Below are 18,176 nucleotides of genomic sequence, written 5' to 3'. Positions count from 1 at the left end.
CTAATATAAAATAATGTAGTATTTGCATACAACATACAAGCTTCCTCCCATATACTTTAAATCATCTCTAGATTACTTATAATAACTAATACAATGTAAATGCTATGTAAATAGTTGTTATGCCGTATTGTTTAGGGAATAATGATATGAAAAAAGTCAGTACATGTTCAGTACAGATGCAATTTTTTCCCAAATATTTTTGGTTTGCAATTGGTTGAATCCATGGATGTGGAACCTAAGGATATGGAGAGTTGACTGTATATGCCAGCTACTGTTGCTGAAGCTGTGGATATAGCAGTGAACAAAACAAAGTCCCTGCTCTCCTGGAGATTATGTTCTATTATGTTCGATTGGGGAGATGGAAAATAAAGAAACAAATAAAATTAAGCAAACGTAGTTTCAGGTAGCAGTAAGTGCTATGAAGAAAACAGAATGGGGAAAGTGGATTAAAAGTGACAGAGCAAGGCCAGCGGTTGTGGCTCACACCTGTAATCCCAGCACTTTGGGAGACCAAGGTGAGTGGATCACTTGAGGCCAGGAGTTTGAGACCAGCCTGGGCAACATGGCGAAACTCTGTCTCTACAAAAAATAAAAAAAATTAGCAGGCATGGTGGCATGGTAATGCACACCTATAGTCCCAGCTACTAGGGAGGCTGAGGTGGGAGGATCACTTGAACCTGAGGGGCAGAGGTTGCAGTGAGCTGAGATCATGCCACTGCACTCCAGCTTGGGTGAAGAGCAAGACTCTGTCTCTAAAAAAAGTGACAGATGGGACTACTTTAGCTGGATGGTCAGGAAAGGCCTCTCTGGGAAGACTTTTGAGCAGAGAGCTGGTGGAGGGAGGGAGAGGGCTGTGCAGCTCTCTTAGGTGGAGAGAATTATGAATGCAAAGGCCCTGCGGTGAGAAGGAGCTCGTGTTTGTGAAAGAGAAAGCAGGACAGTGTGGAGAGTGAGCCAGGGGAAAGAGGAATTGGAGAGGAGCCAGAGGTCGGATCATGTGAGACTTTGAAGGCTGTGGGAGGGACTTTGATGTTGTTCTGAGTATGACAGGAAGGTGATGGAGGGTCTTGAGCAGGAGAATGTCTGACTTCTGTCACCTAAATACTTGCCTATGTGTGAAGTACCATATGTACAAGAGTTTTTGTTTGTTTTTAAATTGCAGCATCGTTTGTAATAGCAAAATAATAAAAACAACTTAAATACCCACCCCTAGAGGGCCAGTTAAATAAAACGATGTCACATCCCAGCCATGGAATATTATATAGCCACAAAAAGGATGAGAGGATCTTTATGCACTGGTAAGGAATGATCCCCAAGATATATTGTCAACTGAATAAGGCGAGGTTCAAACATAGTGTGTCTACTGTGCTGTTTGTAGGAAAGTGAAAAAAAATATGCATGTATATGAACAAAATATTTCTGGGAACTGCTAACACTGGAATCCTCTGGGGAAGGAAATTGTATGTAGATGAAGGATGTAAGTGGGAATGGCACTTTTCACTGGATATTCTTGTACCTTTAAAATTTAAAATCATATGACAGAGCCCTTTGTTTGTGTGAGATATCTATGACCTGAATGTGATTCTAGAATTACTTTAGAGCCAGAAGACCACAGCACTTTCAGACCAATCCTTCAACCAAAGACCTTCACAACTATTAAAAGGTGGGTGAAGAGGTGCCCTTGAACTGAGTATTTCCCCAGAGAGGAAACGCCTCACTCCGTTGCTGAATTCATGTTTCCAAAGCCCACTTGCCAAACCCTTCACTTGTTCCCCGCTGTTCACCAAATTTAGTGTCAACTCCTTTTCCTGCCTGTGTTAGTCAGGGTTCTCCATATAGATAGATATTGTAGGGAACAAACTCACAGGATTATAGAGGCTGACAAGTCCCAAGATCTGCAGGTTAAGTCGGCAAGCTGGAGACCCAGGAGAACTGAGGGTGCAGTTCCAGTCTGAGCTCAAAGGCCTGAGAACCAGGAGAACTGATGGTGCTGTCTAGAAGGCTTGAGACCCAGAAAGAGAGGACATTTCAGTTCAAGTCCAAAGGCAGGAAAAAGCTGATGTCCCAGTTCAAAGGCAATCAGGCAACAGGAATTCTCTCGTACTCGAGAGGGGTCAGCCTTTTTGTGCTATTCAGTCTGTCAAGTCATTGGATGAGGCCTACCCACATTAGGGAGAGTAAGCTGCTTTACTCAGTACACTTATTTACATATTAATCTCATCCAAAAAGACCCTCACAGAAACACCCAGAATAATGTTTGACCAAATATGTGGGCACTCCATGGCCCAGTAAATTTGACACATAAAATTGATCATCACACTGCCATTGAGGGACACCCAGCCTCTTTTTCCAGCCCCACCTCTCAATTGCCTCTCTGCACACTACACACTGGCCACACTGGACCCCTTTCTTTCTTTCTCTCTCTCTTTCTTTCTTTCTTTCTTTCTTTCTTTCTTTCTTTCTTTCTTTCTTTCTTTCTTCCTTTCTCTCTCTCTCTCTCTTTCTTTCTCTCTCTCTTTCTTTCTTCCTTTCTTTCCTCCCTCCCTCCCTCCCTTCTTTCTTTTTCTTTCTTTCTTTCTTTTTTTCTTTCTTTCTTTTTCTTCTTCTTCTTATTCCTCCTCTTCCTCCTCCTCCTCTTCTTCTTCTTCTTCTTCTTCTTCTTCTTCTTCTTCTTCTTCTTCTTCTTCTTCTTCTTCTTCTTCTTCTTCTTTTCTCTTTTCTTTTTGAGACGGAGTGTCACTTTGTCGCCAGGTTGGAGTGCAGTGGCGTGATCTCGGCTCACTGCAACCTCCACCTCCTGGGTTCAAGCAATTCTTCTGCCTCCCTAGTAGCTGGGACTACAGGCGCCTGCCACCATGCCCAGTTAACTCTTTGTATTTTTAGTAGAGACAGAGTTTCACCATGTTAGCCAGGATGGTCTCGATCTCCTGACCTTGTGATCCACCAGCCTCGGCCTCCCAAAGTGCTGGGATTACAGGTGTGAGCCACCGCACCTGGCCACTCCTAGTGCTTTCTAATCATGCCTGGTTTCTCCCACCTCCCTGCTTTGGTCTACATGGGTCCCTGCTTCATCTTTTCCTGTCCAATTCTTGGCTGCTTACTGAGGGTCACTCAATACCACCTCCTCCAACTGGTGTCTCCTCCTTTCCTCTCTTCCTTTCCTTGTTGTGAGGTTATCTTACCTCTTTGTCCCTCCTTTGTTTATGTCTTTCTTGGGCATTTAACATACTTCCCTCCTATAATCATTATTCATATGTTTATCATTGAAGTGAGACGTTCAGCTAGAACAGCCTTTCTTCACCCTCTACTCTTCTGGGACGTGCTGCAGGAATTCACTAAGGAACCGCTGGAAGGACGGAATCCCTTGGGAAGTTCTCTTACAGGAGCAAATCGCCTTGACACCTTTTTTTGTGCTGGCTCTTACTTCCTTGTCTGGAAAGTGAAGATGATAATAGTATCTACCTCAAAAGCTTGTTGTGAAGATTAAATGCGATGATGCATTCAAAGCACCTAACACAGGATGTGGTGAAAAGGAAACCCTCCTAAAAGGCAGCTATTATGGCCAATGGGGAGAACCTCCCTCAGAAAGGTAAATTCACAGTCACCAGCATCCTGAGGGGTGTTTCCCACAGGAGGGTGGTGCAGACAGCTTCAGTGCAATTCACTAGAAAGGGTGTGAATTGGGAAATGCACTCTGTTTAAGATTTAAGGCCGGGCACGCGGTGCCTCACGCCGGTAATCTCAGTATTTTGGGAGGCCAAGGTGGGCGGATCTCTTGAGGTCAGGAGTTTGAGACCACCTTGGCCAATATGGTGAAACCTCGTCGCTACTAAAAATACAAAAATTAGCGGGGCATGGTGGCTCATGCCTGTAGTCCCAGCTACGTGGGAGGCTGAGGCAGGACAATCACTTGAACCCGGGAGGTAGAGGTTGCAGTGAGCCGAGATTGCGCCACTACACTATAGTCTGGGTGACAGAGTGAGACTTCATCTCAAAACAAAACAGCAACAAAAAAGATTTAAAAGGAACTAGTCTGATCCCTCTGTATTTCCTAGAAAAGAGCAAGTAGTTCTGGATATGAAAGTATAATGCTTGAACGTTTCCGATAAACCCCTCCGGTGGCAGCTGCAGAGTGGTTAGAGGGAGTGGGAAAGGGCAGTGCAAGAGTCAGAAGGAGCTGACAGTCTTGGGAGGCTGAGGCACCCGTGGTCCAGCTTAGCTGAGGGGAGGAGGAAGTTGAGCCGGTATCCTTCAGAGTACCCTGGCAGCCTTCTGTCCTGGGAGCTAAGCTGGGCCATGGAGGCATGAAACCGTCCTCACAGGGCTAATAAGAGTTACATGCTGGTTCTGGGCAGAAATACAGTTATAATTAAACAATAATCAGTGGACACTTGGGCGCACTTTCTTGTATCTGAAAGTCGTAGCACTAGATACTGACCATTTGCATCCCCAATATTTCTATAGATAGGATTTCTGACATTAGGGTCATAAGCCTTTTGTTTAGGAATTGTTTGAGATGTTCTTCAGATCCTGAATTCCAGTAGAATGGCTTATGCCAACCAGTTTAAAGATCCCCACAGAGGAATCGAATCAGCATGAGGATGCAGTTTCTTCATCTCCCTGTCCCATGACTTCACCTGCACTCTTTGACTAATCAATGATCTCCACACCTCAGCCCACTCCAAACCCCTTAAACTCTCTCGACCCAAACTCCTCAGGGAGGTGGATTTGAGGTTTCCTCCCATCTCCTCATTTGGTTGCCTTACAATTATTAAACTCTTTCTCTGCTGCAATCCCTGTTGCCTAAGTATACTGACCTGCTGTGTGTGCATCAGACAAACCTATCACAGCAGCACTTTGGAGTGGGCTGAAGGACTCTAGCAGACCCTCCTCCCCCAATTTTATTTATTTATTTATATTTTTCACTTTATTTTAATAAACATTACTAAAGTATAGCACTCATGCAGAAAAATGCAAAAGTCAAAATGTAGCATTCAATGAATTTTTACAACGTGAATCCAGCCATATAGCCACCACCTAGGTCAAGAAATAAAATATTACCAACAACCCAGAACTCCTTGCTTATTCCCTGTCATGAGTCCCCAGCCATACGCTAAGCAGTAACTGCTAGCCTGACTTCTAAAAACAGATTAGTTTTGCCTTTCTTCATCTAAATAGAATCATAAAGTATGTACACTTTTGTGTCTGGCTTTTTTGTTTGCTCAAGTTATTTTCTTGAGATTTATTCATTTATTATGTGTAGGATTATTTCATTCATTCTTATTGCTGAATATAATTTCATTGTATCCATAGGTCACAATTTATCTGCTCATTCTACTGTTGATGGACTTTTGGGTTGTTTCCGGTTTTGGGCAGTTACAAACAATACTGCTATGAGTATTCTAGTACATATCTTTTGATTTCCACGTGTTTGCATTTCCATCGGGTAAATACCAAGAAATTAAATTACTGGGACTTAAAGTATGCACATACTTAGTTTTAATAGTAAGGTGATTGTACCAATTTATACTTCCACAAAGATTATATGAGTGTATATCCATTTCACCTAATTCCTTTACATCATTGGCAATGCTTGGTGTGGAAAGATTCTTAATTCTAGCCATCATATTGAGGCACGTTAGGATGACCAGCTCTTTTTTTCTTTTCTTTTTTTGGGGGGGGGGTGGGGGGAGTCTGACTGTGTCGCCCAGGTTGGAGTGCAGTGCTGTGATCTCGAGCTCACTGCAATCTCTGCCTCCTGAGTTCAAGCGATTCTCCTGCCTCAGCTTCCAGAGTAGCTGGGATTACAGGCACCTGCCAACACGCCCAGCTAATTTTTGTATTTTTAGTAGAGATGGGATTTCACCATGTTGGCCAGGCTTGTCTCTAACTCCTGACTTCAAGTGATTCGCCCACCTCAGCCTCCCAAAGTGCTGGGATTACAGGCATGAACCACCATGTCTGGCAGACCAGGTCTTAATAGTGCCTCAATTTGGCAGTGGAAGGCAATGGCAAGAATAGGTCTGATCCATTGCTTTTGTGATCTCCAAAGGGAGATGTTCTTGCCCAAGAGGACCCAGCATGAAATAAGGTGTGAGAGGAGAAAATAGAACTTCTATTTACTTGTATTTTTAAAACAGCCTTATTGAGCTGTAATTCACATACCATACAACTCACCCATTTAATGTGTACAGTTCAATGGTTTTTAATATATTCACAAATATGTGCAACCATTACCAAAGGCAATTTTAGAACATTTTCTTCATCTTACAAAGAAACCCTTTACCCTTTAGCTATTGCCCCCTCCTCATCACCCAGTATCCCCATCTGCCTAAGCAACCACTATTCTACTTTCTGGCTCTATAGTTTCCCATTTTGAACTTTCATATGAATAGAATCATATACCATGTGGTCTTTCGTGGCTGGCTTCTTTCACTTGGCATAATGTTTCTAAGATTCATCCATGTTGTAGAATGTATCAGTACTTCGTTTCTTTCTATGGACAAACCATGTTCTGTTGTTTGAATATACCACATTTTGTTTATCCATTTGTTCATTGATGGACTATATGTACTTTAATCACTTTGAAATGTTGATATTTTCCATGTTTTATAACATAGTACGTTGTTACATAATTTAATGTATTACTGTAAAAGGATTCATCTGTCTTTCTTTATAAGTCACCTCATCTGTGGTTTATAAATAAATAAATATAAGGCCAGGCTTGGTGGCTCATGCCTGTAATCCCAGCACTTTGGGAGGCTAAGGTGAGCAGATCACAAGGTCAGGAGTTTGAGACCACCCTGACCAACATGGTGAAACCCTGTCTCTAATAAAAATACAAAAATTAGCTGGGCAAGGTGGCACTTGCCTGTAATCCCAGCTACTCAAGAGGCTGAGGCAGGAGAATCTCTTGAACCCAGGAGGCAGAGGTTGCAGTGAGCTGAGATCGCACCACTGCACGCCAGCCTGGGCAACAGATCGAGAGGAGATGAAAAAACAACAAAAAAAATGTATACATAACTACATATACTGGAGAGACAATCTCAAAAAGATTTTACTGATATGAGTCCATGCTCAATAATGTTTGAAAATCTTTGCCTTAGAACTAGTGTTCATTGCTTTTGGGTTAAAAGTAGAACCGACTCCATTTTTGGGGGTGTTTAAGCCCCAGAATAGTTTTTTTTTTTTTTTTAAATTTCAGATAGTCAAGGTAGAAAAGGGAACCAAAAGGGTGGGTATTCCTTCTAATGTGGCAGATGAGTGTTCCAGCTCATTTAAACTTAACTTAGAAAAATAAAAGAGATATTATCACGTTTGATGTATCAAAGGTTAAGGAGTTGTTAATTCTAAAATTATATTATCCACCCTCTAGGAACCTCTAACAGCAGCCACCACGTTTCCCTCAAATTGGTGTCTTCTCCAAGGGTCTAGCACCCGCGTCCAGCCTGTCCTCTCTCTGGGACACCCCTTCTGCTGTAGATGCATCTGGCAATGCTTGGGGCCAGCCCAGCCTCCCCCAGGGAGGACCTCAGCCAGGGATCCTTTGGTTTCAGGTAACAGGACCTCACTCACTAGAGTGAGCAGAATGGCTCTCCAGGGAGGTGTGATTTTGCTCCACTCCTCACCCCTCCAGGGACATCTGTCATTGTCTGGAGACATTTCTGATTATTATAACTGGAGGGTGCTCCTGGCGTCTGGTGGGTAGAGGTCAGGGATGCTGCTAGACATCCTACTGTACACAGAACAGTCCCCAGCAACAAATACTTACCAGCCCTAATCGTTAATCTCGCTTTCTAGCATAAGGAGAAAGAGGGGTTTATCAGGAGGTCCCTGAAAAGGACCTAGAATGTGAAGAATCAATTTATGTGCGCATTCATTCTCTCTCTTTCTTTCTCTCTCCATGTAGTTTCCTATTTTCACATCTTTCTGAGAGTGAGTTTTAGTCTTTCCTGTTTACAGACTGGCTGTTTCTCTAAACAGCAGCATAAGATGCTGCTCCCAAATTCACATGTCCTTAGTTCAAGTGATCAGCAGAGACTAATGAGTATCTCTTTGTGACTCAAAGGAGAGGGACCATGATACACCCAGCCAGTGACAGCTGTACACTTCTTATTTCATCTGCTAAGGCTGGATGGCAGGATCACTGGCCCACATTGTTGCCAGGTCCTGTTCCTGCATATCAGAAGGAGCAATTCCTTAGAGAAATGGGATCCCAGGTTGAATGAAATGTGTCATAACACTTACAAGGCTTCCTGGAAATCACTGGCACCATTCTTGTCTCCTCCGCTAGACCCTGAACCCCCCAGGACTCATCTCTATATCCCCAAGTTCAAAGTACGTTGCCTGGCACAGTGTGGGCACTCAAAAAAGACTCCTTGAAAGAATGAGCATTTACTCATTTGCTTTTACATGCAAATAATAATGAAAGTCCCTGTTTACAAACCTCTCAATGAAACACTACAAAATAAAACACAGTAAGTTGGGAGAAAAGGAAGAAAAAACAACAGTGAGCATCTTGAGGCACATCCTTGGAAAGGGCATACCTTCACTGAAAGGAGAAAAAACCAAACCTGAAAAGTGCTTGCCTTAGAAAGTGACTGAGTGGAAAATTCTTCCTTCTAAGGCAATTACTGTCAGTCATGGGCAGTACAACTCTACATAGGGAAACACTGGTGTCAAACCTCATTATAGGAGATGATTTAGAACTTCACTTGGCATTTCCTCCCACATTCTAAAATCAGAACGTGTTCACATTAAAGAAAAAAAAAAAAAAAAAAAAAAAAAGGCCACAGAGACTGCGGCCTAGGAGACAGCTTCTGTGTTAGAAGGCCCACCAGCAATCTCCTTGGCTCAGGCTTTACTCTCTGAAACCTGCTTGTGTAAAAGTTCCCTATGGTGAGGTCAGAATGACCACAAAAGTTAACAATGAAAACAATAGTAAATCACTGTTATGGGCTCAATTTTGCCACACACCCCATCTCCCAATTCATATGCTGAAGATCTAACCCCCAGCACCTTGGAATGTGCCTGTATTTGGAGACAGGACTTTAAAGAGGCAATTAAGTTAAAATAAGACCAGTAGGGTGGGTTATAATCCTATCTGACTGTGTCCTTACAGGAGGAGGATATTTGGACACATAGAAAGACACCATGGACCCACACACACAGAGGTGTGAAAGTTGATCATATATATTGGGTCATTCTTGTTATACCCAATTAAAACAGAGTTGAAAGACCCCGGAGGGCGGGGGGGAAGCACTCGGGGCATATAACATTACTCCGAGAATGTCATTCTTTGTAAGCCTGGTTCCTGGCTGCTGAAACTGCCTGTTGTAACCTGAAACCAGTTCTACCTAACAATTCCTGAAACAACTTGCTGTGTCATTAAGACTAGTTTTGGCCGGGCGCAGTGGCTCACGCCTGTAACCCCAGCACTTTGGGAGGCTGAGGCAGGCAGATCCCGAGGTCAGGAGATCGAGACCATCCTGGCTAACACAGTGAAACCCCGTCTCTACTAAAAAAAATACAAAAAAATTAGCCGGGTATGGTGGCGGGAGCCTGTAGTCCCAGCTACTCTGGAGGCTGAGGCAGGAGAATGGTGTGAACCCGGGAGGTGGAGCTTGCAGTGAGCCAAGATCGCACCACTGCACTCCAGCCTGGGCAACAGAGCAAGACTCCATCTCAAAAAAAAAAAAAAAAAGACTAGTTTTACCCACCACATTCACTTAACCAATCAAAACTTGCCATCTCCCCCAACCTAATGCCAATGAACTTTCTTTTAAAACCATATGTAACATTTCTCCTTTTTATAAAACTTCCAACCTTCTCTTTGTTCTTTGGACATACTAAAGACCACTCAGTATGTGTGTATGCCCCAAATTGCAATTCTGGCTTCCCAAAGAAAACGTTTTAAATTTAGAGATTTATCTCTATATTTTATTTGACTTCGATAGAGGAAAGGCCACATGAGGACACAGTGAGAAGGTGGCCACCTCCAAGCCAAGGAGACATGCCCTCAGAAGAAACTAAACCTGCTGACACTTTGATCTTGGACTTCCAACCCCCAAAATGGTGAGAAAATAAAATTCTGTTGTCTAAGTCACCCAGTGTGTGGTGTTTTGTTATGGTGGCCCTAGCAAAGTAATACAATCACTTTCTCTGATGACTCTTCATCTTTTCAAGTATGAAGACTTTTTGTTTTGTTATTTGTTTATCACTGCATGTAAATCTCCCTTATTGAACCAGCACAGACACACACAGAAAATCTAACTCTATAATGACTTTAGCAGGCAGCCCCAGAAAGAAGGGCTGGAAAACCAAGGAATAGATCCCTGATTTTTTTTTCTACCAATTTTTTTGAAATTACAAATTTCCCCTCAATTCCAAATACCAATATTTTTTCCAGTCAAAAGCCCGTACCAGCAGGCGAACGCTGTGATAGGATTCCTTGCAATGTTTGGAGTGTTTCGGGAGACCCTTGGGGACCCTCGTACATGGGACCTAAGACTCTCTGATACCACTTCGTAGCATTGTTTTCTTCCCCTGGGAAGCTAACGGACTGTAAAGACACTAACTATTGTTTTCATACAAAGTCTGCCAAGCTTCCCTGCCTTTACTCAAAGGTAGGTTGCAAACTTGTGGTGAGACAGGAGAACATGTGATGTAGTAGATCTCCTGTTAAAAAGTCCTTTTGTTTACTGTACGTAGAATACTAAGAACAAAAGAATGAGAGATTTACAACTACACTCAACAACGTGACTGAATTTCACAAACATGACGCTGAGCAATGGTGAGTGAAAGAAGGCAAACACAAAGGAATAAGTCCTGTATGATTACACTCATATAAGGTCAGAAACAGGCAAAAATGATTCCATGGTGTTGAAAGGCAGAATAACAGTGTATTAAGTTCCCAGGGTTGCTGTAACAAATTACCACAAGCTGGTGACATCAAACAACAGAATTTTATTCCCTCACAGTTCTGGAGACCGGAAGTCCAAAATCAAGGTGTCAGCAGAGTCATGTCCCCTCTCCAGCATCCAGAGAGGGGCCTTCCTTGCTGCTTCCAGCCTCTGTTGCCGCCTGCAATCCTTGGTGCTCCTCAGCGTGTGGCTGCATCTCTGATCTCAGTCTCCATGTCATATGCCCTTCCTCCCTCCATGTGTCTGTGTCTTCCCATGGCGTTCTCCTCTCTGTGTATTGGGTCTTTATCCTCTTAAGAGGACACCAGTCATTGGATTAGGGCCCACCCCAATGCAATATGACCTCATCCTAATTTGATTACATCTGCAAGGACCCTATTTCCAAATAAGGTCACATTCTGAGATTCTTGGGGTTAGGACTTGAATATAACGTTTTAGGGACACGATTCTACCCCTTTAAAGGGCTCCCCCTGAAGAGGGGTGTTGAGTGATTGAGAAGCAGGAGGAGTCTTCAGAAGTGCTGGTGATGTTCTGTTTCCTGATCTGCATGCTAGCTACTCCTGGCTTCCATTTATGAAAATTCATCCAGCTCTTCCCTTACAATATGTACCATTTTCTGTATGTATGCTATGCTTCAATAAAAACAATTTTTTAAGTCACCTTTGTTTAGAATTTGCAATTCTTTATTCTTTTGATTTATGTTTCTCTAAAATATTAGAGAAAAGCAAATCTATCAGCATCTTGAAAGAAGGCAAAAAAAGACAGTAATTGGATATATCACCATGAGCTTTGATTTCTCCTCTATATCTGAGATTGAGAAACAACATAATGAGTAAGAGCCACAATATTTGTATTCAATATTTGATATTTTTATTCTTCACACAACATCTATATACATTTGAAAAACATTTGTACATAAATGTCTCAAGCATTATATATTTGTTTGCAGATTATGCTTGCCTGCCATATGGATTCACAGGTACCTTGCTATAATTTCATATAATTTTTGACTCTGTATTCACAGGTGGGAGATCTCTTGTTTAAAATCCTTTAGGGAATAATGTGCAATTTGGATCAGGCTACCTGGGTTGGAATCCAAGACTGCCATTTTATTTGGTATAGGACACTGGTGTGTGCCTCAGTTTTCCCACTGATAAAATGGAGTGATATAATATTATCTAATTCATAGGATTGTTGTATTAAGCAAGTTATAATGTGAGAAACACTTAGAAACTTTGCTGATACACAGTAATTGTGCTAGATCATATATAAGCATTAGCTATTATCATTACTACTGCTGGTACTGTTATTATCGGGGTTTGCAAGTCTGAGGCTGTTGCCAGAATGAAGGACAAAGGTGTTAGCTACTCTGTCCTTGATTGGAGTGGGTGTTAGGGGTAGACATAATTGGGAGGGAGGGTGTCTTATCATCTAAAAAGCAGTGACTTATCAGATTTTTTCTAGCAAGAAGTCCTGCAAAGTGAGGGTATGTCCCATGGGCACCATCAGGCACCACAGAGCATCACATGAGGTCCTCAGGGTCACAAAGATTTTGTGAGTCCCCAAACCATGCCTGGGGCTGAGAGAGCCTCAAGAATCACCTCCTACAAACCAAGTTTAAAAATGAAATTCCTTATCATCAAGGCAAAAAGAAATGGTACTCTCCATTCAGTACATGGAACCTGGTCTCAGTACATCACCTCATGGGGCCCAGTAAGGCTTTCGCAGGAAATAAACTGGGACCCTGCTGGTTTTCTTCTTAAAGTCAGCTAGGCCAAGTGGAAAGGACGCCCAGGTACTGAGAAGCCCCACTACACAGCACATGGCAGCTGTTCACCTGAATGCCAAGCCTGCTCCACATGGTATGGCTCCTGGGGACCCAGATGGGAGGGAGCAGGGACAGTGCTCCTGTGACGTCCTGCGTCTGCCCAGGAAACTCAGTATACTATTCCCATTGCTCCCCAAGCACCTAAGACCTTCCACAGGAAAGTCTGTGACTCTCAAACATTGGTTTGCCTTTAAAACTTGGCTCCCCCTCGTTCACACAGCAAGATTATGGTTGACTGGTTTTAGGGTTTGTTCTTATTAAAACTAGGGTGCTCCCCAATTTGGCCTGTCTTGGTCCTTTTTGGGTTGCTGTAACAGAATACCACAGACTGGGAAAATTATAAAGAAAAGAAATTCATTTCTTATGGTTCTGGAGGCTGGAAAGTTCAAGATCAAGCAGCCACATCTGGTGAGGGCCTGGTGCTACTTCGTAGCATGATGGCAAAGCAGAAGGCAAGGCAAGTACACATGAAGGAGAGGGGAGATAAATGGGCAACCTGCTTTATAACCACCCACTTTCTGGAGAATGAACCCTGTCCCATGAGAACTGCATTAATCCCTTCATGAGGGCAGAGTCCCCATGACCCAAAAACCCTCCACTAGCCCCACCTTCCAGCATTGCACATTGAGGAATTGAAGTTCTAACACATGAACTTTTGGGGAACACACTCAGACCAGGACAGGGTTAAAATTTCTTCCTTTCTCTCTCTTTCCTTGGCATCCTCTTGCCCCCACCTCAGAGAGTTATGTTCCTCAAGTCTTTTCTCTACCCTCCTTATCAAAAAGAATCTGGTAAAACTGTCTTCAGGCTTAATCAGAAAAAGTTTCTAGATGTCTTTGAGTGCTGTGGGGAGGTATCAGGCAGGGAGGGGGGAATTTCAAGCCCCAGCTGAATGAAGAATTTTTAAGTGATAGAGTGGGAAAGACCTGGACCCAGGACCAAAGCACCATGTTTATATCATTAATTATGTGACCATTTGATGGTTACTTGATCTCTCTGTGCCTCAGTTTGCTCATCTGTAAGATGAGGACCTTTGCCATTGGATGATGATAAGATAAAATCAGTTATTACATGTAGAGCACTAAGTAGGGCATGTCAGGTGAAAAAACATTTAAGTAATGTCAATTAGGTCCCTTCCAGCATATGAACATGATGAATTCATAGTTATATTTTAACAAGGAGTCTCTTCAAAAGCCCCTGAAATTATATCATGATGAGTTTTTTAAGCTACATGTAAAGATGAATCAGGCTACTTAGTTCTAATTAAAATATGTGTATGTGTGTGTGCATGTGTGTGTGTATGTGTGTGTGTTTGTTGAGTCATTTTAAAAAGATGGTAAAATTCACATAATATAAATGTGCCGTTTTAGCTACTTTTAAGTATAAAGTTCAATGCCATTAAGTACGTTTACATTGTTGTGCAACTATCATCATTACATATCTCCAGAACTTCTTTGTCCATATGGAAACTCTGTACCCATTAAATAATAATTCCCCATTTTCCTCTTCCTGCAACCCTTGGCAATCACTGTCCAACATTCTGTCTCTATGAATTCAACTATTCCAGGTGACTTACATAAGTGGAACCATACATTGTTTGTCTTTTTTGTGTCTGGTTTTTTCACTTAGCATAATGTCTTTAAGGTTCATCTCTATTGTACATGTATCAGAATTTCCTCCTAGTTAAGTCTGAATAATATTCCCTTGTATGTATCGACCACATTTTGTTTATCCATTCATACACTGATGGGCATTTGTGTTCTTTTCCTCCTTTTGGCTGTGGTAATTAATGCTGCTATAAACATTGGTGTACAGTATCTGCTTAAGTCTCTTCTTTCAACTCTTTCATATATATACCCAGAAGTGGAATTGCTGCATCAAATGTTTTTTTTTTTTTTTTTTTTTTTTTTTTGACAGGGTATTGCTCTGTTGCCTAGGCTGGAGTGCAGTGGTGCTATCTCGGCTCATTGCAACCTCTGCCTCCCAGGTTCAAGCAATTCTCCTGCCTCAGCCTCCCAAGTAGCTGGAATTGCAGGCACATGCCATCACACCCAGCTAATTTTTATATTTTTAGTAGATATGGGGTTTCACCGTGTTGGTCAGGCTGGTCTCGAACTCCTGACGTCAAGTGATCCACCTGCCTTGGCTTCCCAAAGTGCTGGGATTACAGGCGTGAGCCACCATGCCCAGTCACCAAATGTAACTTTATGTGTAGCTTTTTGAGCTGTTTTCCTCAGTGGCTGTGCCAGTTTACATTCCCAGCAGCAATGCACAAGTGCTGAATTTCTCCACATCCTTGACAAATCTTGTTGTTTCCCGTTTTTTAAATGGGAATGTTTAATTTTATATATCAACTTGACTGGGTTATGGTGCCTAGATGGTTGGTCAAGCATTATTCTGGGTGTTTCTGTGAGGGTGTTTTGGGGTGAGATTAACATTTAAATTGGTAAAACTTTGAGTAAAGCAGCTTGCCCTCCATAATGTGGGTGGGCTTCATCCAATAAGTTGAAGGCCTGAATAGAACACAAGACAACCCTCCCCTGAGTAGTGGGAGTTCTCCAGCAGGCTTTTAGACTCAAGCTGGAACATGGACTCTTCCTGGTTCTCCAGCTTGACAGCCTGCTAACTGGAACTACACCGCTGGCCCTGCACAATATGTGGGTCATTTCTTACAACAAATCTCAATATATCTTACAACTATCTATCTGTTATCTATCAATCAATCAATCAATCATCTATCGATCTATCGCTTTATCTAATACATATTCAAATACTAACGAGACCTTCACAGTCATTAGGATGGCAATTGTATTAGTCAAAGTTTTTCAGTGCAATGGGATCAAAATCTACCTATCTATATCGATCTAAAATAGATCAATAGATAGATGATAGATGGATAGATAGATCGATAGGTCCATAGATCGATAGATTGATAGATAAATACAGATAGGTAGACTTTGGTCCCATTGTGCTGGAAAACTTTGACTAATACAATTGCTATCCTAATGGCTGTGAAGGTCTCATTCGTATTTGAATATGTATTACGAATAAATATATAATCCATACACACTGTGTATAAGACTTCTATTGAGACTCACCATGAGCCAGACACTGCTCCTATGCACTTTACATGTCTTAGCTCATGTGATGCTCACAATAACCACATAAAGCAGGTATGGCCCCCAGTTTATAGATGAAAAAGCAGGCACATAAAGGGTAAGTATGCATGACCTTGCCTGTTGTCATGCAGCTGGAATGTGGTGATCTGAACTCAGCATTCTGGCTCCAGAATCCTTGCTTTTGCAAAGGACACTCAGACGCCTTCTCTTCTGGTAGCTTTGTTTAATTCTACTTATTTTGGTAACTTCTTATGCACTGGATTTCCCTTTCATCACCTCCCCTCTTCCTAAAAGTCCTTCTGTACATCTATTTCCTAACATCAATCAAGGCTGGGTTCTGCAACATTTCCTATTGTGACATGTGGTATAAAGGGAAATAGCAATGCCTTCTGGTTTGAACAGAACCCTAAAAATATGCTGTTGAGAAAAAGAAATTAGGGACCGCTTTTATCCTCTACATTAGAAGAGGAAAAAAAGTAAATCATTTAAAAATGAAAATTATTCCCATAATGTATTTCAACCAAATAATTAAAGTGTACTCAACTATTAATTACACTTGAAGATTTTCCTTGCTCTGCTCTGCAGATCTCTCCTTTTTCTGGGGGTTAAGTGAGGACAAGTTCTTTGAGGTAGCACTGAATTCCATTTCAAGAAAAGTCTCACAAGGCTGGTTAGGCTAAGATTCTCATCCAAGAGAATTGCCCAGCCAAGCAATTAAGTCACCTTCAGAAGTTTCTAACTTCCAGCCAAACTTGGTAGAAGTGGGAGCCACAGCTATAACTCATGGATTTGATTTTTTTTTTTTTTTTTTGAGACAGAGTCTCACTCTGTTGCCAGGCTGGAGTGCAATGGCGTAATCCCAGCTCACTGCAACCTCCGCCTCCTGGGTTCAAGCCATTCTCCTGCCTCAGCCTCCTGAGTAGCTGAGATTACAGACATGCGCCACCACACCTGGCTAAATAAGGGAAATTTATTTTATTGTATTTATTGTATTTATTTATTGAGACAGAGTCTTGCTCTGTTGCCAGGCGCTGTTGCCAACACAATCTAGGCTCACTACAATCTCTGACTCCCTGGTTCAAGTGATTCTCCTGCCTCAGCCTCCCAAGTACCTGGGATTACAGGCATGCGCCACCACGCCCAGCTAAGTTTTATATTTTTAGTAGAGATGGGGTTTCACCATGTTGGCCAGGATGGTCTTGAACTCCTGACCTCGTGATCTGCCCGCCTTGGACTCCCGAAGTGCTGGGATTACAGGCGTGAGCCACCATGCCCGGCTGAGTTTGATTTTTTTTTCTAAAAGATCAAACTCCCCCTCTAGGAAAAAATGTATCCAGGACTTGAAACTTGAAAACAGTACTAAGCTAGGCCCCTCTCTAGAATTGCTGCAAATGTTTTCACAGCCCGTCTTTCAAAACAAAAGACAAAGCTGTTTGCTTTGCCCTTGATCGGTTTCTCAGAATAATCACCTCTATCTTCAGCAACGTGTCTTGGAAATGTGGGCTTTCCCGGGGTTGTAAAGCATTATAGCTACTGTTAGAAGCAGGCTTTTCCGGGCATGCCATTCTGCATATGGTTTCCAAGACTTTTAAATGAGACAGGGAGCTCAAAGACCACTAAATCATACCTCTTAACTTTACAGGTGAGGAAAGGAAAGCTCAGAGGCACTGTGGGGATTTTAAACAGGGATGGGCCAATGGGGCTCTCCGGAAGCCTCTCCTGTTCAATTCCATGGTTAAATCTATGGGTGATACAAAGCAAAGAGTTGGAGAGACTGCTAGAGGTTGGGATAAAATGCTCAAACCAACACGTGGAAGTTCAACCAAGAGAAATAATAAAGCACTGCTTCTAGCTACAGAACCAGCAAAACTCTCTAATAACTCGAGGCTGTGGGGCAGGGGAGGAGGTTTAGCTGACTGCAATCTCTGTATGAGTCTGCAGAGACAGTGGCCAGCCAGATGCTTAAGAACTTAATTAAATTCTAATAATGGTGCAATCACATTGTGTTAGTGTTTGGATACAGTCTGGAAGGACTCACAGAATTCATGGTAGTGATCTTTGGGCAGTGGAACTAGGAGGAAGAAAGGGCTATATGTTTTACTTTATACATATTGTATTACTTCTTTTACAATGGGCATTTTATTAATTTTGTAATAAGCAAATCTTAAAAAGTTAAAAATATAGTAATTAACAAAAACTGAGGATAAAGAAAGATGTTCAGATGAAGAACGGGAATAGTCCCATGTGCTAGACAGACTGCAGGGAATGTCTATTGTGTAGCCTTGAGCGTAAAAAGGATATCAATAA

The 18,176-nt window shown here is 42.2% G+C and overlaps 1 long non-coding RNA gene across 3 annotated transcripts in view; it reads left to right on the top strand.

Moving 5' to 3' along the window:
• Positions 1-1,580: 1,580 nt before the first annotated feature.
• The window catches only part of LOC105497674 (uncharacterized), a 58,771-nt gene continuing 42,175 nt past the window's right edge, over positions 1,581-18,176 (top strand). For 2 of the 3 annotated variants that reach the window (XR_011608506.1, XR_011608505.1), the window contains exons 1-2: positions 1,581-1,663; positions 3,270-3,589. This is a non-coding gene — a long non-coding RNA (uncharacterized lncRNA). The remainder of the gene's footprint in view (positions 1,664-3,269; positions 3,590-18,176) is intronic. The other variant, XR_011608507.1, reaches the window with a different exon arrangement.

Source organism: Macaca nemestrina, chromosome 10 (genome assembly GCF_043159975.1).
Source record: "Macaca nemestrina isolate mMacNem1 chromosome 10, mMacNem.hap1, whole genome shotgun sequence".
Taxonomy (NCBI): domain Eukaryota; kingdom Metazoa; phylum Chordata; class Mammalia; order Primates; family Cercopithecidae; genus Macaca; species Macaca nemestrina.
Note: the sequence above shows the minus strand (reverse complement) of the source record. Positions and strands in the feature narration are given on the sequence as shown.